Source organism: Macaca thibetana, chromosome 11 (assembly GCF_024542745.1).
Source record: "Macaca thibetana thibetana isolate TM-01 chromosome 11, ASM2454274v1, whole genome shotgun sequence".
Taxonomy (NCBI): Eukaryota; Metazoa; Chordata; class Mammalia; order Primates; family Cercopithecidae; genus Macaca; species Macaca thibetana.
The window spans coordinates 85,971,685-85,994,509 of NC_065588.1; the positions used below are offsets into that span (position 1 = coordinate 85,971,685).

The 22,825-nt window shown below is 39.6% G+C and overlaps 1 protein-coding gene across 6 annotated transcripts in view; it reads right to left on the minus strand.

Annotated features, from left to right (window-relative positions):
- The window catches only part of ATP2B1 (ATPase plasma membrane Ca2+ transporting 1), a 119,370-nt gene extending 97,266 nt beyond the window's left edge, over positions 1-22,104 (minus strand). For 3 of the 6 annotated variants that reach the window (XM_050748572.1, XM_050748570.1, XM_050748574.1), the window contains exon 1: positions 21,958-22,104. The gene's annotated coding sequence lies outside the window, so the exon portion shown is untranslated. Of the gene's footprint in view, positions 1-21,328; positions 21,604-21,957 lie in introns of those variants that run through there. The other 3 variants (XM_050748571.1, XM_050748568.1, XM_050748573.1) reach the window with 2 other exon arrangements.
- Between the last annotated feature and the right edge of the window lie 721 nt (positions 22,105-22,825).

Here is a 22,825-nt window from a genome sequence, read left to right on the forward strand (position 1 = left end):
CAAACGTTTACTGTTGTGTTACACTGCCTACAATATTTAGTACAGTAACATGCCATATGGGTTTGCAGCCTAGAAGCAACAGGCTATGCCACATAGTTTAGGGGCTGCAGTAAGCTATACCATCCAGGTTTGTGTAGTACACTGCATGACATCTGCACAATAACAAAATTGCAACGCATTTCTATATACGGGAAGATGTGCGTAGATTACATGCAAATATGTTTTACGTGAGGTACTCGAACATCTGTGGATTTTGCTATCTAGGTGGGTGGTGGTGGGGTGGTCCTGGAATCAACCCCCCATGGAGACTGAGGGACAACTGTACTTTCAACTTATTAGGCAGAAAGGCCAAGAAAGTGGTCAAATCACCTAGTGTCTTTCTCACTACAAGAAACATTAAGTTTTATTCCATACACTCTATTTACTAAGAGAGAAAGATACTAATATTTTGGGATTAAATTCAACATGGGATTAAAATAAATGCTGCTTAAACAGCAATGTTAGTATTTTACAACTTACAATATTTACTTTTTAAACGTTTAAATCAAACAAAATATATTTCATATATTTATTTAGGAACCATTAAAACATATCCAAGAATTCACTGACTGTGAATTAGGAGGCAAAACTTATACAGTATGTACACTATCACCTTTTCCATCAATTTAGTTATATGTAGAATGCTAAATCAGATAGTTATTTAAAAACAAAAACAAAAGTAAATTAAAACCAAGAACATGTAAGAACACTCTCCTCCAAGTGAGGAGAGAAAAATCAAGACCACAGTGCTGACAAATCCAGAGCTCCTATATAAGCACCCAAAGGCACTCACTTTCTTATAAATTAGACATACCAAGGCTCTTGGCAGGAATCTAATCCAAGGAGAAGATATGGCCTTCAGCGAAGGTCAGATTATTGTCTGCTCACTGTGCCAGGTGATAAATTTATAGCACTTTATTTCATGTAACTGTTGAGGTCTCATCAATGTTACTCTTCATTACTGAGGGTAACTGAGTGAACCATAAATAAAGCAGCAGTTAGAACTACTAACTGCACAAATGTTTTAGGTGATAAAATATCTAGAGACCCATATAAATTTCTTCACAACTATTATAAACTGCTGAACAGGGGAGTGAGCTCCAGGGATCAGAAGTCAGACTTCTAGCTCTGGACTGTACATTTTAATGAAACTATTTTATCCTAAGTCTTGCTCATCTAGCACTAACTATGATAAATAAATGGACAGACAATAAATTTCAATTTATATAGGACAGAGACTACCTGCTTTGGCCAATATTATCCCCAAAATCCAGCCTAGTATCTGAAACTATAGGTGGCACTACATACAGCTGGCACTCAAATTCTTTGTTGAATGAATACTACTTTTGTCACGGTTTAGGAAAGCTAAACATTAACAGTGGAACAGGCACTAAGGTGGGAGTCAGATCTGGGCTTTCATCCTTACTGTAGGATCTTGGGGCAGGTTGCTGTGTACCTGGGACTCAGTTTTCTCATCTGTAAAAGAAAGAGTTGGACCAGGTTTTCAAAGCACTTTTCTAGCTCCAAAATTCTTTGTCTGCCCCACAAATCCTCATTATGTCTCCCAGTCCAAGTATAAAATATTGGTTTTGCCATCCATAAGCTTAGGGCTAATCATATCTTTTGCTTATAGGTTCCTTTACCAAAAAATACACAGGAAGAAGCCTCAACCTTAGTTGCTATTTAAATTCATTATAAAATTCTCTTTGATGGTTCAGAACCTTAGTTCATCACATTCACTAACTTCAGTGAATCTAAAAATCACCTACTCTGATTGGCAATAGACAGATGCTCTTTAGATGTTGTTTTCAATGCTAGCATTCTTTAAAACTTAAGCACAGTCTATACTTCAGCTTCTCTTGTCAGGTCCTAATAGGGCTATAAAATAAAATACAAGCCACCCAGTTAAATTTAAATTTCAGATAATCAACAAATAATTTTTTAATCCCATGTATGTCCTATACAATACTTAGGACACTCATACTAAAAAAAATTATTCATTGGCAACCTGGTCCTGATTTCCTAGTGTCATAAATTAACAGTTTCCAAAGAAATGTAATTTTACAATGCAGGTAAACATGAAATAAAATTTATACTTTCTTTGATTCAGAAGGAAATTGGGTCTTCCAGCAGCTGAGTATAAACTCACTCTGGTTTCCCAACCTACTACACTTACAAAACATTGGAAATGAACTGTAAAATGGCATTTCCATCTGGTCTGCCTTTCTGGCCCCAGACAAACGCATTAACAACCATCATGCCTCTGAGAGTGAACTTAAAAACATTAAATTCCCAATTTGCAGCTCTGAGGCTGCCTTATTTCACATCTGGCCCATATTTAATATGGCTTCTTACTCCTTACCTATTTGTTAATTTGCTATATATCTGTAGACTTCTATTTGTCTATTTTAAACAAACGTATTATAAACTAGTTAGGGAGATAACCTTTTGTATCCTAACCTTCATCTCCTATCCTTCCTCATACACACAGTACACACACAGTCATGTATACAGACGGTTAGCAAATATTTTCTGAGTATCAAAAGTTTAGCAAATGTTTTCTAAATATTACATGTCATTGTAGAATACTGTAAATACAGAAATCGTAATGGTCTGAATTGAATTCCTACTAATCCTAACACAAACCTAGAATTCAGCTTTTTAATAAACTCCTATCAATTGCTTTATTTTTCTATAGTTTAGGCATAAAATGTACAGAAACCTCAGTTAGGAACTTTCTCTATGCTAAGATTCTTTGTGGTAAGCATTTACTGAATAGTTAAGATAGTCTAAATCTGTCCTATATGCTGCTTACTATGCAGTATGACTGACTATAAAGCAGTAACAGATATTTCAAAATAAATCATCAGAACACATATAGCCCAATAAATGTTTATTTTTCTACCAAGAATTAATTAACTTAAATCATTCTAATAATGCTGCCATTGCTTAAAACATTTGCTCTCCTTTTTTGACATTTCCTTTATACTCTGGGATACTTTTTAAAGAAAATATCCTCAATGACAGCAAATCTTAACTTTTTTGGAAGATTTATCATTAAGAGTAATTCTGTAAACAAGTCTTATTAATAAAGTGGGTAGTTCACACATTGTAAGTACAGGGATGTTGGTAAAAATTATATCACAAATATTGTTGTTTATCAGAGGCAAGGCAATACAGTGTCTTGCAATACAGGATTTCCTGAATCAACTCAGAATGTCAACAACTTAAGCCCAAAGAACTTGCTCATTCTTGTGAGTTGAATTAAACAGTTTTGCTTAAAAAAAAAAAAAAACCCACTAATAAACACGTATTTTACCATTTATTACTTACCACTTACTAATTTTGACATGAATGCTTTCTAAGATCTTATTATGGTTTTCTACTACAGACCTTAACTATTTTTTCCTGGTATCACTGGAAATAGCATATTTAATCAACAATTACTATTTTATCCTAAAACTTCTGGTAGTATAAATTCTCCCTTTAAAATCAGGATAATATCAAATCTTCACTGCTTGTTTCTTTAAGTATGTGGCACAATATTCCCACAACCTCAGGAGAACTGGATTTAAATCTGGCTTTTTTGCAGTCAATATTTAGAATCAATAAGAATAAACCAAATCCCTAGCCTCTTGTACATTTTCCATCAATCTTTGGGTGAATTAGGCAAGCACTTTAAGAATCATCCAAGAACATTTTAGTTCCAAAAAGGAAAAACAATCTAGCTCTTGACATTATTTCAAACTTCTAATAACATGTGAGAGGCTCAACTGTGTATAGCAGAAAGAGCAGTGGACTAGAGTTAGACAGCTGGGCCCACATGCCTTTCTGCCATTCAGCATTTAGGCATGTAAACTGACTCATTTCTCTGTCTATAGGGAAAGAAATCATTATCCTATTTACAGGGTTATTATACGGATTAAATGATACCAACTGTTACATGCAACATGCTTCTGATACAATCAGTCCTCTTCTAACTAAAAAAGAAAATCAGATTCTTTATCCTTATGACCTCAAATATTAAAGCCTATAAGCCAACTCCATTTTCTTTAAGTAAAGCAATGGTCTGAAGTCGGTAACCGTTATTAGTATAATACTCAAACTCTTCTCCATGTCAAAAACACTTATTTATTCACCAGAATTGGGTTATAAGATATTTGCCATAAGCTAAAACTTACCATTATAAAGACAAAACTTTATTTTAAATATTTTACATAAAAATCTTCTGACAATGTACCACAAAATTTATCCTACACAATCTGTAAAAGTCAAACATAATTAACCAGAAAGTGATCACTCAGGATTATTATTCAGTTTGTTACGACTTAATAACACATGTCACATACTATGCTAGGTCTCAACAAAGAACTCAGTCTATCTAGGCAGACAGATTTGCAAACAGATAAACTTAAGAGCCATATTTCCCTAACTCAAATAACCATTCTTTCCACTTCCCAGCATTCTTAGCCCACAAAACAGGAAATTCCACCCCTTTTTCCATGTTGAGTCTACGGGAATTTGAATCCCTAATTTTTGTTTAAAATATCTTTTAGAAGCCTATAATTAAGAAGTAACACTGAAACCAAAAGCTAGCTTATACACAGATTGCCTGTCACAAGTCAGGCAAAGCAATTAAAGAATCTGCCAACTCAGAAAATCACGGAATTTTCAAACTAAGAAAGCACGGTGTTTCCTTTTCATGCATTAGTACTCAGGGTCACTATTACATTAAGGACAAAAATAAAAATTAAAAACATAAAGACAATTAAAAAGCTGGGATTAACCAGTAGGAAATTCTAATGAAACCTATACACTTTAAGTTTCAAAGTTATAGGTCAATGACAAAGCTGCTAAAGAGGTTAAGATAATAGAACATAGGTTAAAAAAAAAAAAAAAAAGGCAACATGCTACCATGATGTTATTCTTAATCAATGGCCAAAATGATTTAGTTGACTTAAAACTCAGGCTAAGACTCAAATTTTTCTATACTGAAGACGGTGGACTATGCCTAGACGACAGCAGATCCTTGAATAATGTTTCGTTTAACATGGTTTCATTATGACACTGATGAGAAAAAACAAAATCGATTCCAGGCTGGGACGACTGTGTGGAATCTTCACTTTCTCCCTACATCTGCATGGGTTTTCTCCAGGTATTCTGGTTTTCTACCACATACTAAAGATGTGCTTCAGGGAGAGGCTCTGGCCACTCATGACCCTGAAATGGAATCAGCAGATCAGAGAAATGAATTAATAATTACAAATTATTGTTGAATAAAAATTACTAAAGTATACAATAATCATACAAATGCTCTACAATAAATGATGTGGTATGAGAGCAATCTGCAAGCTTGCTGTGTTTATGATTGTTTCCAACTTCATGTGGTAGGAGGTGCTCCTTACAATTTTCACTTAGCAAACATTTATTCTTTGATTTAACCCACTAACTACCATGACCACTGTTACTCACTGATTCACCAAAAATTGGGTTATCTTGTTGTATCAATCTTCCTTAAATGTATGTACGGAATTACATTTATTTCAATGTTTAATATCAGATATTTGGTAATGTTTCTGTGATCAGAAATATGCCATAAGACTTAACTCTTGTTTATATAGACTAGTCTATGGTAAAACTGGTTTTGTTACATGTCATTTCACTTAATGTCACAGTGTCCAAGAACCTATCAACCACACCGAGGATGTACTGTATGCTTCTGTCAGTAAAGTATTTCTGAATGTATACTTAATTTTTCATTTTATTCCCTACAACTATTATTAAGCCAATAATTTATTTTCTAACTGTTATTTCAGAATTAAGTAAATATTAACTTACTATGAAGTGATGGCAACACATGGACAAGGAAATGACCACGCCTAGGGAAGCTGCGGCAATGCTTTATCAAAGAACTGACCTTTAAAGTGAGTCTTGAATGAAGAGTTCTATTTTGTAATATTTAGGTAAGGGGAGTACGATTTACAAAGGCATAAACAATGAACAGGTTGAGCATGTCTTTAATACAGGAAGAACTGCTATGATACGAAGTAACCATTGTGACAGCAGGAATGGGGCAGTATAGAGGGCTCAGACTTCAACTGGACACATTAATTTATTAAGTACTAACTTAATGAATAATCTAAATGATAAGCACTTAACTTTCTGGAGAGGACAGAAGAACTTCATGAAGGAACTTCATAATGAGTCCTAAAAAAAATGACTAGTTTGGATGAGGATATTACAGATAGGAAGAGCAGCACACAGCTATTGCTTTTTAACCAAATTGTCCATGTCTATTAAGTTTTATGAATTATTTTTTACTCTAAAAACCTTCTATCACTAAAATGTAAATTTTCAATTAGTTCCTATGATACTTGTGCTTGATTCTAGTCTTTCTAGTTTCTGAAATTTGCTCTCTTTCATCTGCAGTGTGCTGGCAAACCAATTATCGAAATGTATTTAAAATATGAGTAAATACAGCAAGTAAACACCTAAAGTGGAGTAAGGCGCTGAGAGTCTTGATTCATGAACTTCTGGCGGCTTAGAAGACTTTTCTGCCAATTTCCTGGTTCTCTACTTTGTTTTACATGGTTCAGGAAACTGGATAAATAATAGCCTTAGGCTGGGAGAAAAATTATCCTACAGCTCTCTCCATTCTTCTTCTATTTCTGCTTTCTCTTTGATTCCTCCCCATTTCAGTAGCATTCCAGATAGCAATTAGTCCACTAAGTTACATTCCAGGACAAGAAGACTGGTTTCCACTGACCTCAAAATTAGAGGAATGTCATGGTACAATTAATTTGATACATTTCGTCCTTCTACACCCATAGCTATTCTAAGTAATTAAGAATTACTTGAGTAGCCAAAAGAAACAATGGCACTGAATGTTCAAATACATATATAAAGAGAGATGTGTATCTACTAACTAGATATAAAAAAAGTTATATTCAACTACATAATCTGTCCTAGTCTCTGTCCCTCTCATATCCCACTTACAGCTGTCATCTTAATTTTAAAAAATCCCCAACGCCACTATAATCTATGACTTTTAATGACAACCTCAAACTCCTTCTGTACATGTGCAGATCTAGATTAAACTATAATCTCTCCACATTCCCCAAACCACTCAAAGTTTCCTCCTTTCAACTCCCTAAGGTAGCTGCTAATGGGAGGGGGGTTACCTGGTATCAAACACACATCGAAGGGGCATGGCCAAAGAATCTGCTTAAAGGAGCTTTCCCTCCACTCAGGAATAAGGCCTTCAACCAATACAGTTCCCACTTGTGGAAACATTTAATTTAAATCTAGGGCCACAGGTATACTTTAGGAAGGGAGACAGGAGGAGCAAGTCCGACATCATAAAAAACTGATAGCCTGGCTTGCCACCTAGGCTGTGTGCGGAAGTACAAGCAGAGCTCAGCACAACTTAGAAAACCCTCCAAATGTAATTGTGACAGAAGGTCAGAGATCACCATCAAGAATTCTAAGAACTGGACAGGTGCACGCCTGTAATCTCAACACTTTTGGAGGCCGAGGAGGAGGGACTGCTTGAGCCCAGGAGTTTGAGACCAGCCTGGGCAACATGGTGAAACCCTATCTCTACAAAAAGTACAAAAATTAGCTGGGCATGGTGGCACACGCCTATAGTCACAGCTACCTGGGAGGCTAAGGTGGGAGGATCACCTAAGCCCAGAGAGGTCGAGGCTGCAGTGAGCCACGATCGTGCCATTGCACTCCAGCCTGGGTGACAACAAAGAGATGCTGTTTCCAAAAAAAAGGAAGAAAAGAAAAGAATTTTAAGAATAGGATACAATGGTAGCAAAACTACTGAAGTTTGAAAGTTTGACAGCAGATTCTAGAATGCTTTCCTTCTTTACTTGTATAAGAATAGCTGGAAACAATATACCCCTATTCATTATAGAAGAGATCACAGACCAGGAATGGGACATGTGCACACACTTACACTGGTTCTGGAAGCATACAGCACCTGATGAATCACTGCACAAAAAAGGAAACCAAGAAGGAACACCAGACACACTGAGCAAGGCTAACTTAAAGCTCTGCATGACAAGTCTCTCTCCTCTTAGCAGGTCACAGTTGTTACTGTCTACCATAGCAATCATATAAATATTGTTTACAAGAAAATATTTATCTCAAATCTGAAATTTTCTACTTGAAATGAGAATTTAAAAAAAGAAAAGAAAGTCATATGTGATGTCACAGAAAGAGCCTGCCACGACACCTTTAAATTTCCCTAAAGTTTTACCTTGTTTACAATACTGAAACTTAAATTTTTTGGATTAACGCTTTAGCTATAGTTGTATTTAAGTTTAGATGTCAAACTTTTGAAGTTTCCTCCTCTATTAAAAAAAAACAAGATAGATACATTAATCTGTTAAGGAACATTTTACAAAAACATCTACTCACTGGCATTTTTAAATAATACCCATTTCCACTGGCCGCATCTTAGTATTCTATTCTATTTAGTAAAGTCTATCCTGCTCTTTAGAAGCAGGGATAGTAAAATTCTTGTTTCACAAAAAATTAAATTTATATAACACAGTTATACAAAAATATTTCCGATCTTTGTGTCATTTACCTGACATATCATTCAGCTCAAAGTTAAAAGAAACAGTATCTGTGATAAATTCTCACCCCAAGCACACTACAGTTTCTAAGAGACAAAACAAGCATCTTACAGAAGTCCAGTGTCAGTGGATTCAAGCTCAAGACCAGACACAAGAGGCCCATTCAAGAATCATTAACAACCTCACAGGTATAACAGGGCATTGTGCCAAGGGTGAGTGATAGAAAGATGAACAATCCCTGCTCCCAAACTGGACATCTCACGGAGGTGTCAAACATGTAAACAATAAAATATGAATTCTTAAAAGTGCTATGGAAATTAGGAAAAGTAAAGCAGAGACCTAGAAATGAGTGGGACATACTACAGACATAGCAAGAAAAGACAGACTCCCCAAAATCTGACCAGCCACAGAGAAAGGAGACTGGAAGAAAATTTTAGTCATAAGATCACAAACTAACAAAATCCTTTAAATACAGTAATTACAGGGAAACAATCATAAACGAAGACAAACATCTGCAAATAAAGATGCTCACTGGAATATTATTTAACAGAAAAGAATTCAAAATCAAAACATCCAATAACAAGGCACTAGCCACAGGATAGAACATTATTAAAATGATGTTAATGAAAAAATTTAATGACATGAGAAAATAATACAAAGTTTCTAAAAAGCACACAATTATACCTACATCATCTGAAGGATGTTAATAGGAAAGTTTTTCAAAAGATAAAAACTATTAAAGTGTTAAAACTAGCTATTTCTCAGATGTAGGATTATGAGTGATTTGTTTCACTTTACGTTGTCCTATTTTCCAAACATTAGATAGTGTTATATTTCTAATTGGTAAAAAGATTATGTAAGTCACTGTATTTTAGGGTATCCCTTTAAAACTATGCATAGCCCTTTTCATCTTTTTCTATAGAGAATACCTCATCCATATATTACACAGAACCCACTCATTTAAATGGGTTAATATGTGTAAATTGCTTTGAACAGTACCAGCAGGTAGAAGGCAGCTACACAGGTGTTCATTTTATTCAATAATCTTAAATTCCCTTTAGTCAAAGTAAGTAGTGTGTTTTGGAGCTAGTCTATTTTTCATGGCATGTTAACAAAAGAACATTAGTTTTTTTCTTTTTTTCCCACCCTCTAAATTCTAACATCTCTTAAGAAATGACTGCTGTTTTCCTAAGATTCTACTTCCTTCAAAAAAAAAAAAAAAAAGCAAGAAGAAATTCAAGTATCAAGTTCCTTAATAGGAAGACAGAAATTTAATGAGCAGAATGGAATTTGGCTTTATCCAGATGAAGAAACAGAAATCATACACCAGACTCTTATCAGGGAGTGGGCTATATGTAATTATTTGGGAAAAAAAAAGTCTTTATGTGTCTTTATGAGCTTGGGGTATGGCGCGTCAGAATCCCAGGGGAAGACTCAAGAAACGAAATAGGGCAACCGATTGTTCTATATAATAAAGGAATGAGGAATCTGGATTTGCAAAGTAGAGGATGACTGGAGGGAGAAATTAAGGAAGGGGACTCCTGAGTTATCCATAGACTGTCTTCACTAAAGAAATGTTCCTTCATGTCCACATTGCTCACTTCTGCTTTTGTAAAACTGGATTATTTTACCCAAAGTAAAACTGAGTTGTGTATCTAGATTGCACACGACTGTACAAAGACACAGAAGATGAATGACAGATGACATATCTGGGTTATCCACACATTTAAACTTATTTCATACATGTATTCATTTTCAGTTTTGACAAACTTATACATGCCTAATGTCTATTTAGGAAAACGGATCCAAAAGGCTTGTTTAAATATTAGTGTTCCTCTCAGTGCTCCCCCGACCCTTTTTTTTAAAATATCAGCAGTCCTTTTAGTCCCCCATCCCATTTTCTACTCTGAAGCGCCTAGGAACAGTACCCTCAAATCCATCTCTACAAATAATGCTTACAAAGCTACTGCTTGCTTTTTTAGTTTTAGGCTTCATATATATCTTTCCCCCACTCCCCAAGACAGAGTCTCGCTCTGCTGCCCAGGTTGGAGTGCAGTGGCACTATCTCGGCCCACTACCTCGCCTCCTGGGCTCAAGCAATTCTGCTTCAGCCTCTAGTAGTGGGGATTACAGGCCCATGCCACCACGTCCGGCTAATTTTTGTATTTTTCGTAAAGATAGGGTTTCACCATTTCGGCCAGGCTGGTCTTCAACTCCTGACCTCAAGTGATCCACTCATATCTTTTATCACCATTCTTCTTCCCATGCCCAGCACAAACACAAATGCTTCCTAAAGTACTTTTATCAAGAATATATAAAGAAATTACAACTCGATAATAGGAAGAGACTGTACGTTACTGGAACCAAAATGTCCATCAACAGGTGAATGGACAAATTGTGGTGTATCTATACAGTGAATCCTCATCAGCAATAACAAGAACTATTAATATACACAACATGGATAAACCTCAATGACGGTGAGTGAATGTCAGACCAGAAAAGAACACATACTGTATGATTCCATGTACATAAAACTCCAGAAAAGTCAAATTACTCTATAGTGACAGAAAGCAGATCAGGGGCTGCTTGAGGAAAGAAGGAGCTGAGGGAGCGGAAGGGAAGGTAGGTAAGGAGGTACAAAAAATTTAGGGGAATGATTACCTGACTGTGGTGGCGACTGTAGAATATATACGTGCCTCGGAACTCAAGTTTTTCACTTTAAGTGTAAAGTTTCTTCTATGCCAATTACATCTCAATAAGACTATAAAAAATTTGTTCAATTATGAGAAAAAAGGACACAAATAAGCTAAATAGAAGTTCTGGATTCAATATGGGTTTCACAGCAGGGTGATCTGACTGGGACATTTTCTTTGGAGACAGACACAGACAATGTCCGATTCTTGAGGTCTTTTACCTTGAGCTGGTCAGGTTAGATAAGACAAGACACTTCGATTCTGGCCAGAATTCTGAAAGCTGGGTGAGGGAAGAAGACTGGTGATCTTGACATAAATATGTAAACACTCGGTTTTGAGTGTGGTACCCTGGTTTTCAACTGTGTTCCCAGTGTGAATAGCCTTCTCGAGAAAGTAAGCTTCCAGCCTTCTGCAAGGGTGAAGGAAAAGAGATCACAGAGCTAGAGAGAGGGAAAGACATCTGGATATCAAATTCCTAAAATTTCAACCAGTCCTCCTATTTTGCCCCCCTGTCCCCTCTTCACCAGAGGTACCATGTTTTTCCAGCTCTGAGCTCTCAGGGAATTCTATAAACTGACTTGTTTCTGGGCTTTTCTATTACTTAGAGTTCGGCTTTATGAGTCTACTAAGTTGACTGCTTCTAAAATTTTGGTGTGGATTTCTCTTCTCCCTTGTGGATTTACGGCTTTTTAAAAAAAGATTTCTCTTATTCTCATTTTAGTATATGTTTGGCAAGAAGCAGAGTTAAATGCCAGTAATATGCCACTTGTTTAACTGAAATCTTAGATAATTTAGCTTTTCAATAAATGTATTTATCTTCATAAATCAAACACAGCATACCACAGATGAAATGTCAAAATGGTGACAGTAGTTAAAAGACAAAATTGGAAGGCAAACCTAACAGAATAAAAAAACAAATGGTTGAAAGTTTGGGGGCAGGGGGTAACCTGTTTTTGCTATACAAATTTTGTTAAAAGCCAAATTTCCAAGAGAGAAAAATCAAAACTTTGTACTTTTTGAGGAGTTAACAAAGAAACCAAGTGATTTATCCAAGACAAGTAGGTTTTTTAGTGGTGAAGATAAATTTCACATTTAAATCTGGTGAGTCCTTAACATATCACAGCGTAAAAACCAAAACCAAAGGAGACACAAGCTCTGAGAAAGGTGGGTATTTCCAGCAAAAGGAATGCTGTCAGCAGGAGGGCCAGAGGTGATCAAGTTCCACCATTAAATGATGTACATAAAAACAACAGTGCTTAAGCTCAAAGGCAGGGTCACCTATTTTTTGAGACAGGGTCTTCCCTCTGTCGCCCAGGCTGCAGTGCTGTGGCACAACCTCAGTTCACTGCAACCTCTACTGCCTGGAATCAAGCGATCCTACTACCTCAGCCTCTCAAGCAGCTAGGACGCGACGCCATGCCTGGCCAATTATTATTTTTTTTTTTTTAGTAGAGATGAGGTTTCGTCATGTTGCCCTGGCTGGTCTCAAACTCCTGTGGTCAAGCAGGAGCCTCCTGCCTCAGTCTCCCAAAGGGCTGGGATTACAGGCATGCGCCACTGCGCTTGGCCAAAGACAGGGTAACATAAACTTTACCCTAAATCCACTGTACAAGTAGAAAAGGGTTGACTGGTGAATCCTTGTTTTTCTGAGACTCAACATGCAGATGGTTTGATGTTAGAGGAGCTCCGTTTCCCAGGCTTTGTCAGATTTCTTTCCCATTCACTGACTGACCTTCCTTGTTTTCAGCCCCCTATTTGCACTGGTACCCTTTAACTCAGTAGTTCTCCACTACAGTATTAGTTGTCAGGAGTGTCCACACTTAAATACCTTAAGTTCATGAGTCACTTTTTAAGCAAACAAAAAATAGTTGTAGCACTTACTTGCTTTTAAGCATGAATAGAGAAGAAAAGGACAGAAGTACAGCAAAAAATTAAAAATCTTAGTATTAGAGGTATTTAAAAAATCTAGACATTAGCAAGGGAGCATGGAGTATATGCCAGGATCATCCACGAGTGTCCCAGTAGAAAAACAACTTAACTAATCCAGCCCATTTGACTTTTGCTGATTCCATTCAACTCTACCTTCAGATTTCTTTTCATTTTCTTCACTACCAAAACCACTCCTGTGCTACTCTTTGACCAACAATTTTATTATGATCGTTATTGCAACGTCAATTAAAGCAGGAACAAGTCTTAGAACTCCTTTCACAATACCTTACCAACAATTAGACCTATAAAATTTAAAAGATTGGGGGAATACTCAATAGCAGTGCACTTGTAGGGTCTCAGCTGTGCTAATCATAGGAAAATGTTATTTCCAGAGAACAACTCTTATTTTTTCAAGCACTTTTTAATATAACAGCTTACATACTAAAGCTATATAAACCTTTAGTTACTTAAATATCTAAAATTACTACTCTGTGTATCACTCAGGCACTCAATAGAAATGACAAAGTCAAATACAGGCTTTCTTTCTTGACCTCCGGAAGGCAGCTGGAAGAATAACCCATTGCTACACTTTAGCAGAAACCGTATACCTACTCTTCTTCCTGATGCCCAGTGATTGTATAGCAGGTCATGAGCTAACAGCTCTCAGTTCATGAAACGGCAGCAATGATACGATGCTCAGTCTTCTGGTCTGTCTAAATGTGCCCATTCTTCAAAACTCAGCATTACTCCGCCCTTTCCCATCGTCTCTCATTAATTTTCTTGTCTGAAGTCCTCTGGGTTGTACACTTCCCATTTATTATCCCTTTGTCTTAGTAATTCATTTGGAGATAACATAAAAGAACTGAGATAAGACATGGGTTCTATATGAGGATATATAGAACTTTATCCAGCAAATGTTCAGGTACTGTTTTTTTGGCATATTGGTTTAGGATTTAGACATTGTGTAGCTTCTGTTAAGGTAAAGCAGAGAAGGTTAAGGAAATTTTTCCAGGAGATTTTTAAAACCTTTTTACCTTTGAAATTTTAATCTTACTCAGATGGGTTCATAAGACAATGTTTTACTTCTGGGAGATAGCTACATACATTTCACAGAATGTTACTAGGACAGTAGAATTTAGCTTCTCTACAGGCAGGACTTTTCTACTTCTGAATTTCAACGTGGCAGTTAATTTGGTTTTTTTGTTTGGTAAACAGGTTCTTGCTGTGTCACCCAGGCAGCCTCGAACTCCTGGCCTCAAGCGAACCTCCTGCCCCAGCCTCCCAAAGTGCTGGGACTTATAGGCATCAAGCACAGCATCTGGCCCCTAAGGGTCCTATCAGGTGAGAGGAAAAACACATATACATTCACAACAAAAGGATGAGGGACCGCCAAACTCTAAGACAGTCAGTCACACAGTGGATACTCAGCGATACTACAGTATGCAACGCAGCTCTCAACTCCAGAAAACACAACTCACTTTGTGTTCTATGTGAACAGCACCCCCTGGAATGGTGCAAAACAGTGATCCTGGTACACAAAGTTAACAAGGTGAGATGTTCCACTAAGGGGAGGTTTGTGAAATGAGAGGACAAAACACTAAACACATTTAGATTCAGCCCTTATTAGCACATTAAAGTACCAGAGAAGTTCCAAACTGCATAAACCAGCATATCCTGGAGTGTGGTTTTGCCTCTCTCCCCCAGGAAATCTCTATTAGTATTTTTTGGAACCAGCATTCTAAAACACACTTTAGAAAACACTGAGCTACTTTATAAAAGGCCTTCAGAGTCAAGTTGTGTTTTGATAAAGAGAAAAATAAAAAACCAATGAAAGTTTTAGTGAAGAAACTGTGTTTTAAAATAGGTTATCAAAAAACAAAAGAAAATTCTGGCACAAATATGAAAGGTAGATTAAAGCAGCAGATCTGAGAGTTTTGAGAGTATAAGATTATTTATTTAAAATCCTCCTGAGAGAGAACTCACTCACAGGGTTAATATAATGAATAACAGATCCACATTTCTAATAAAAAATTATTTAAAAAGCATCTTTTAAGTTAAATAGTCAAATCTTTAAGACCTATTTTTTCAGAAAACATAAATTTGACTCCTAAATTTATCAGGTCTGTACAGTAGTCATGCCAGTTTACAGTTAGGCAGTGTAATCTCAGATTTCACAGTGTAAGCAAGCATTGGTCCATTCAAAACTACCTTTATTTGTTCCCTCAGAGGCCCAGGTGACAGTAATATTTATACAAAAGCAGGTATCCCATATTTTAAGAAACCATATTGTTGGAAGTTACTGTACTTAGAAATACCAAATATTCTTACCAAAAAGGTAACTAAAAACACCACATATTACTTGGAATAGCTAACACTGTCCTAGGAAAAATTTAATAGAAAATAGCTTTCAAAAATATGGCCAAAAAAAAAAAAAAATTGTGCCCATAGTTTATTTGGACCTCTCTACCAAAAATATTTATTAATTTAGATTACATAAGCTTTAGTAAATTACAACCTATGATTCCTAAATATACCTTAAGGTTTAACCAACAAGACTACATTTTGGAACAAACAAAATCAGGTTCACAACAGTCTTGAGATGAACCTGCTTTGAAATTAATTTTATTATAAAATATATTTTAAATGCAGATACAGGCTATTTACTATATTGTTATAAATGAAGTAAAAAACAACTGCATTTCAAAACTGGTCTTAAAGAGGAAAATTATTAAAGGCAAGTAATTCACGTGGTATATAGTATTAGATAAAACAGTTCCAAAAGTCAGAGTAGACTGGTGAACTACACAAACTGTTATTTAACATTTAAGTGAGACAGCAGTAACTTCTGTTTAATGCATAAAATAGGGAATTATCAATTAGTATGCTATGACTAATATTCTTGGAAGATCTACCTGCTCTTTTTGAAAGATCAACTGCTTGTTAACTAAAATTAAAGAGAGCTATCTATCGACTAACTTACGTCCTTTTAGTCTGAAGGAATATCGAATCTTTTCTTCTAACAAAGAGCTAGACTAAAGGATAAATACACATTACTGTAAGGATACAGCATGCATTCTTTTTGAATATAAACCCTGGTGTCCAAGTCATTTGAAAATGGCAGACATTAAGATGTGAAAATAAAAGAACATTCTCTAAGAGTTTACAGTGCTTAATAAGTAACTTAACCACAGATGGATCTTCTGAAAGACTGTGCATACAAAGATAACAGAAATATTTTCAATTTATCAGTTCTAGGATTGTCACAAAAACCACCTGCATCAACAAATCAAACTTTGCTACTGATTTAGATATCTCTACCATGTAACTTTAACTTAAGTTATAAATGCAATGTCAATGTTTCTCAAAATGCAGACTACTCCAGCATTTGGCCCCACCCCAAATCTGCTGAATCAAAATTCCAGGGGCAACCCCAAGGAATCTGCACTTTCAGTAACTCCCTCAGGTGATTCTTCATGCACACTAATGTTGGAGAACCACATCTTTCTTGCGAGATTTATAACCAGAATTTGGATTTCAGAAACTAAAATCTCCTCATTTGGAACTTTTTAAACTAAATTTCATTACAGAACAAATCAGTATTTCAAAGAGATTTAGGTAATAAACATGTTATAGCATAAATACAAGTGCATAAAAAGTTACAGCAGAAATTTAAAGAAGCAGCCTTTAGTATAGCACATTTTATTTTTATCCAAGATTTAAGACACCCCTAGACCAACAGTTCTTTGAACTTAAAAAAAAATCTACAATATTAAAAATACAGTATTTCAGATATGTTCACATTCACCCAGCTGTTAAGTAAATCAAAATACAAACTATGTGCATTACACCAAATATAAGTAATGATTAAATTAATAAAGCTCAACCCAAACAAACCTATTCATATTTCTCTATTGAATTTATTCTGATCAAAACTGATTTTCCATACATAAATTTCATAAACTTACATAAATATGTATAATGAGAAGAGCAATGAGCAAAATCTAGAAGCCACCTAAAGTCCAGTTTGGGCTAAAAAAGCTGCTAGCTATATGACCTTAGGGCCTAGACAAATCACTTTATCTACCAGAAGAAAAAAAAAAAAAAGTACAACTGTCTACCTTACTCACCACACAAGATTATTGTGAGAATCAAATGAGGTCATATGTAAATACATTCTGAAAACTGTAAAGTAGTTAATAATAATGCCTGTGATTTCTGAAGACAGCAAAATTTGAGAGACACTATCTTTGGGTACCTGCTGTAAAATACACAAACTATCACCAGAAAAAGTAAAATGTATATGCCACTAAAGAATCAATGAACAACATAAAAACTGACCGTTCAGATTTAATTAGATACTGGACGCTACTGAGTACACAGTATTCTCAAAATTACAAATATAAAAATTCTATTTGATTACCTGTCCTACATCCCCATTTATAACAGATCCATTTCTTGTGTTAAGATATAAATGAAATTTGATGGACCACGAGAGTTGGTAATTGTCAAAACTGGCCAGTAAGTATATCATTCTCTCTAGTTTCTCATGTTTGATAATTTCTATAATAAAAAATTTTAACAAGACAATAATATATGTGGTATGTATAGATAACATTTCTAAAAGCTAAAAAGTGAATTTTTTAAAGTTATTTATCTTTATGAAAATTATTCCCATAACTATTGTATGTTATTTTCCCTGCAATGTCACCACAGATTCTACACAGTCCCCAATAAGCTACTATTAGTACCTTTATTACATATCATGACAGCTAATAGAAAATAATTATTCCCTTCCAACTAGTCGATACTATTGCCCGAGATGCAAAAACTTAAACCTTTGTTTCTGCTTTCTGATCCTCAATCCTTTTACTGTTCTTTGCTCATTCATTACAAAATTCCAGAATAAAAAAGTGAAAACATCAATTTTGCTGTATTCATGTGTAAAATGTAAGAGGAAAAAAAGCAAATTTTATTTTGTTCAGTATTACAAAAGACCAATAGTTGTAAGTGGCCGTTCCTTTTAAAACTCATTTCCCATGGTAAGAGACTGTTTCATCTGAAATGAAGTTAACATGTCTGTCAGACAAAGGAAATTAGTAAATCTCACTCTAAAATCAAGGATTCTATCAAAGTATATATAACAACATATAATTACTCTGCATGCATTAATCTAATAGCTCAAATAATATCCTTTATCCTGGGGCCATATTCCGTAGTCTGACAGAGACCACACAGCAGTAAGGGCATAAAACACCCTTCATCTCAAACAGATTTTCTGGCTAATTTTAGTTTAATAAAGACTTATCTACAGCTCAATGGCCAATGCTTTACATTGTCTATAGCGAAATTACAAGTGTTGAATGAAAACTTAAATGCAGATAGAAGGGCAATAACATTTTGTGGTTTGTAAGTAAGACTATATGTAATAATATCCATATCTTAATTAATTACATGGGAGCTAAATTCCTTTTCTCATGTTACATCAAAAAAGGAGCCTGTGCCTAAAGGGACAGCGTTCCTCATATTTATGATCTGGGGAGGAAGGGGAAGGGAAAGAAATCTCAGCTGTCACTACAGTATTTGTTTTCAAAGTATTAAAATCTCCATTTATTTTTATATGAGATGCACCTGAGAGCAGCAAGGTACACAAACCACTTTTTCTAACACGGTCTTTATTAAACTTTGAATATAAGTACACCTGCTCGAAGTGTTCATTTGCATTATTTAAGAACAAGCAACTGTAAAACAGTAAAATCACAAAAGGCAAGCTGTTGGAAGACAACAAAAAAGAATTACTATAACTGATCCTGCATGTTTATTTCAGAATCTGTTAATAGGCCTACAACCAAAAAAAAAAAAAATGTAAAGCCACTGTCATGCTGGTAGGTACCTTTATTTGGTGGCAATGGCTAGTTTAAACCACCTATTAAAAGCAGCTTTTACTTTCCTTCTTTTACCAAGAAGATCCAGATGATCAATATTATTATAAACACAAATCAAAACTAGTTTCTCATCTCATCTCAGAATGCTAAAATCCCAAGCTTCAATTAAAAAAATATGATTTCCCATACAATTGCAGAAATTTCTCTCAAGAGTGAGAAATGAGAGAGAATACAGAAAAATGAAGACAATGCCCCCCCTTATACGTCAAAATGGGGATGCCAATAATGACAGCTGCGATAAAAATCAAGAAGGTGTACCTCGAATTTTCACCATTTTAATAAAAGAAAATCACGAAATTTTAAATTAAAGGTGGCGCTCTGTCCTCAACTCACCCGAATGTGACTCACTTTTGCAGACTATATGGTAGGAAATAACAGTTACTTTTCAAAGATCTTTGCAGTTACACCCAAGCCAAAATCAGGACAGAGATCCACCCTTAATTACAGCAATTTAACTGTCTTATCTTAAAGCAAGGTAAAAACTAAAACGTCCTCCTGAAATCACAGCTAAATAAGCCCATTTTATATACTAGTTATCAAAGGTTCCCAATTAAAAAAAAAATGTTTCTATTTACCTCAAATGTGAACTCACCAGGAGGATAAAGAAAAAGAGAGGGGGAGGAGGAGGACCCAAATGAAACGCACAAGTACAAAAAGCAGATTCTCCTCCAATCCCTCTTAATTCCCCCAATCCGCCCCTGCCACACACAAGGACAGGGAGTCTCGGGAAGGCTGGCATCGGGGCAAGTGGTGAAGGCCCTCCATTCACTCACGTGGGCCACCATCCAAAGGGTTACACACCCTCTGCCAGATGAGAACCTCATACAAACCAGGCCCTTACAAGTACTTCTTATTATAAAATACACCCACGCTGAACAAGAGCTTTATTTTAAAATAAGACTGTCCTCAGGTGGGGGAGGTTAAACACAACAAAGGCTTCCATGTTGAAAGGCAGACAAGTTCAGATATATGCATATACCTACACACGTATGAAAAAAATCTATGTAGCTAATTTATCACTAACAACAATCGATACCAACAGAAGCCATTAGATTATTAATAAACCAAGAAAAGTAGCGGGCACAGAAGCGAAAGGTGGCTGTCTGCAGCGCTCTAACCCAAGGAAAAGGTAAATACCAGCCTGTCGAGGAGGGTCGAGCCCTCCAAGTATGGGCAGACCCCCTTAGCCCACCCGGACGCCCTGCCCTCCCCTCCGCGCCAAGCACCGCACAGGGTGCGAGCACTCCCAGCGCTGCGAGTCCCGCAGAAAACTGGTGAATGAAATGCGCACAGAGACCAACCTGGCTGGTGACCGCGGCGCAGAACCAGGGGTCGCTAACCAGCTTAGCCACAGGATTCTCCCGCAGGATGGGATAGAGAGAGCACACCACCCACCCCACACACTCCTGCCACTGGAACGCAGTCCTCCTCCAGACTCCTTCCCCAAAAAGGGAGGTGAGGGCGCAGGCTTTTTTCTCTTAAAGTGAATAAACACGAATCGGAAGCAAATGTGAACATCCTGGGGGTCCAGACGGAAGGCGTGAGGAGAAAGACCAGGCGGCTCTCCAACTCCCGGGGAATCACCGTCCTGACACGCCAACAATCAACCACCCGGGCCAGGGGCCGACTGGGGCCCCCGCTCCCCTCCCGCAGTGCGTCTGGGGGGCCGAGGCCAAAGATTAGAGGGTGACCCTCCCGAGGCGCGGGGAAAGGGAGTGCCGGGCACGGTGCCCTCAAGGTCACCACGCGCCGTGGCGGGGGCGACCGGTGGCGGGATGGGCCGTGGTGCGGCCGAGACGGCTCCGTGAAGCCGAAGACCTGCGGGTATAGACCAGAAGCCCCAACGAGCCCCATCCCTCGAGCCCGGAGCAGCGACTCCGGGACTGACCCGGCGCTGAGGTGCACGGCTGGGGTGCACGGCGAGAAACCCGCTCACCTTTACAATCTCCCGACAAGAGGAAACCTGCGAGGGGCCCCGGCCGCCCCCGCCAGCTTCTCCCGAATCCGGCGCAACCCGAAGGGCACCCAGCTATCAGGACCCCCGCCGCGACGCCAGACCTCCGTGCTCCGCCCGGCCTCCCCCGCAGGTGACCTGCCCCGCCGCCCCCGCCGCTGGCGGGCGGCGGCCGCCACTCACCTCGCCCGGCAATGGGAACCATTTTCCGAGGGGGAAGGAAAGGGAGGCTGCAGGAGGGTCGCGGAGCGGTGAGGGGCAGCGGGAAACGCAGAGGATGGGGGCTCTGTCCTCAGCGCGTCAGCAGTCGGCTCGCACGGCTCGGGGCGCCACGCGGAGGTGCAGCTGCACCTCGGGGATCGGGCGGCCAAGGAGCCGAGAGGCTCGGCGTCCACCAGCCGGGGCTCCCTACTCACGCTGCACTGCGAGGAGGCGGCGGCGGCGGCGGCAGCGAAGGAGGAGGAGGCGGCGCCCGGCCGTCCCCGCCCAGCGCCCGGCAGCCACCGAGTGGCCGCCCGCGTCCCCGCAGGACCCGCCTCCTCGGCTCCGCAGAGCCGCACACAGGGCGCGCCGCGCTCGCTGGGCACGGGTAGCTCAGCCGGCCTCACGCCGCCGTCCGCAACAGCAGCCGCGGGCGGGGTGCAGCCCCCTCCGTGAGCGCCGCAGCCCGCCCCGCTCTGGGCGGGGCCCGCGGGCACCGGAGAGCGGACGGCCGAGCACGAGGGGGCTGCGCGCAGCTCCGGGCAGGGACCCCGTCTGCACCGGGTGGCCAGCAAGATTGCCGGGGTAGGCAGGGGGAGGAGAACGCTCACCCGTTCCGGTCTGGCGCTCCCTTCTCTCCACACCCACACGCCTCCCGCTCCACGCTGGCGGCACAGCTGCTCCCGCTGCCACAGCCGCCACCGCCGCCGAAGCTCGCGCCGCCGCCGCTGCCGCCTTGGCTGGGCGCGGTCACGTGATGCGGTCCGCGGGGACCCTGGGGGCGGGCGGGTGCGCGCGCGCGCGCGCGCGGAGGAAGCGCGGCTCGCACCGGGACTGGGAGCGGAGCGGCACTGGGAGGGCGTTTAAGGGGAGGACCCGGCGAGCGCGCCCCCGGCTAACGAGCGCGCGCCCGGCTATTAGAACTTGCCGCGCGGTCGGGAAAGGGTGGCCGGACTGAGGGGCGGGGGTGGGGACTTGCGCCTCCGCACGCCCCTCCCTCTCTTCCTTCCCCTGAGCGCCTCGGCTAGCTGCTGCCCCCGCCCCCTCCAGCGCGCCCCTTCCCTCCTGCCGCAGCCTGCGATTGGCTGAGAGCCTCTGACGTCCGTGTTTCCATGACGTGTTGGTGCAGGAGGGAGCGGCGGGGGAGGAGGGGGTGGCTCAGGCGCGCGGGGAGGTGACTCCGTCAGTCACAGCTGCTGTTTCGGCGCGGGGCCGGGCCGCTGCCGCGACATGTGGAGGCAGGAGAGCAATGATTGCCGCAGGAGAAGTGCGGGCGCCCTTCACCTGGGCCCCCTCCCGAACCGCCCCCGGGCCCGTGCCCCTCCAGGGCCCAGGAGTGAGCCAGCGGGAGGGCTAGGGCGAGCGCTCCTGGCGAGGACAGATTAAGGCGAACCCCCAGTCAGCGGACGTTTGAGCGGCTCCTCGCCGCGTCTCTGCCCCCACTCCAAAACGGACTCGACGCGTGTCCCGGGCCGTGAC